We start from the raw sequence: 1,640 nt of genomic DNA on the forward strand, positions 1-1,640 counted from the left end.
TGTGGCCCCGCAGTCCCCCCCCCCCCGCCCCTACCCCATCTCGCGGGGAAAGAGTGAAAATTAGTCAATAATTGACGCTCGTTTTCATTGCATTGAGGAAAATCAAATCTTGACATCATATTCTGAAACTAAAGTTAAAACATGTCCCAGATTAAAAGATGACAAGAAAAATGTTCAAATGTTGAAAGGCAGCAGACACACCTTACTTAAAACAAGTTTGTAAAAAAAAAAAAAAAAAAAAGTGACATGATTTTGTACTTACAATTTCAAATAGATTTGAACGAGACAAGATATGACGGCGTTTATCATTAAAAAGCAAGTGCAGTTATCGCGCAATTTGTTGAACGTCAAAGATGACGGCAGGCTGAGATCCCCCCCCCCCTTCAAGTGCTTCTCATGTTGACTTGGAACACACAGAATTGTTTGTTTGCTTAGCACAAGGTAAACTGCTGCCATTTTTTTTCCAGTATGTGGAAAAATGGAGCCATCCCTGCATGGTGTCCAATGCACATGTTGTGTGTCACGCAGTATCATTTGGAGCCAGAGTGGACTTGGTTGCTGGACTCCAGCCTGGAAATGTTTTTGTCAGAGGTGCATTATGGGTGACCAGTATCCATCTTGTAAATTAAGGATTTTTTGTTTTTTGTTTTGGGGTGCTATTTATTCTTGTTATTCTTGCAATAAAAGGACTGACATGATTTCAAATGCATTTGCTCGCCTACTTCTTCTTTGCCTCATCAGTCATCTGTGCCTCGCATCTTCTGGTTAGTAGGCAGCAGGAAGTTGCAATGTTTGCGATCAGGCTTCTCACAGCTTGCTGATAAGCTGATCATTTGAATTAGGTGTTTTGCAGGAAGAAAATACCAAAAACAGGGGTGCCCAAATTCGTTCTTCAAGAGCCCCTATCCAGCTTGTTTAAGCTATCACTGACCTTTTGGAAGTGCTGCTTTTTCATCTCAATCGCTTCGCACTCGCTGCGAACTGCTCCAGTGAGAGTTGGAGATCACGGCTTGAAGAAGCCATCAGTACCACATCATCTGCAAAAAAAGCAGAGATGTGGAACAGTCCAACCCTCACTGGAAACAAATCTGACTTATTGCCGGCAATACGGACCAGACTCCAACATCGGTGGTACAGGGACCCACCATACTCCCGAAGCACCCCCCACAAAACTCCCCGAGGGACACGGTCGAACGCCTACTCCAAGTCCAACACATGTAGGCTGGTTGGGCAAACTCCCTTGCCCCTTTAAGGATCTTGCTAAGGGTGTTGAGCTGGTCCACTGTTCCACGGCTGGGACAAAAACCACATAGCTCCTCGTAAATCTAAGATTCGACCGCCCGAGGGACCCTCCTCTGCAGCACCCCCAAATAGACCTTACTAGGGAGATTGAGGAGTGTGAATCCTCTTTAGTTGGAATACACATGAAGACAGAAAATATGACACGACTCACAGTCATATATTTAGGGAGGTTGAGGAGTGTGAATCCTCTGTAGTTGGAATACACATGTAGACAGAAAATATGACACGACTCACAGTCATATATTCTTTGTCCTCTGTGAAGAACAATTGTATGTATGTATGTATGTATGTATGTATGTATGTGTGTGTGTGTGTATGTGTATATATTTATATATATA

The 1,640-nt window shown here is 43.4% G+C and overlaps 1 protein-coding gene across 2 annotated transcripts in view; it reads left to right on the forward strand.

The window, feature by feature from the left end:
* Window positions 1-1,640, forward strand: part of LOC109527823 (myosin phosphatase Rho-interacting protein-like) — a 23,742-nt gene that overhangs the window by 6,915 nt on the left and 15,187 nt on the right. The gene's annotated exons all lie outside the window — the stretch shown is intronic.

The sequence above is a fragment of the Hippocampus comes genome, unplaced genomic scaffold (assembly GCF_001891065.2).
Source record: "Hippocampus comes isolate QL1 unplaced genomic scaffold, H_comes_QL1_v1.1 scaffold326, whole genome shotgun sequence".
NCBI classification, from domain to species: Eukaryota; Metazoa; Chordata; class Actinopteri; order Syngnathiformes; family Syngnathidae; genus Hippocampus; species Hippocampus comes.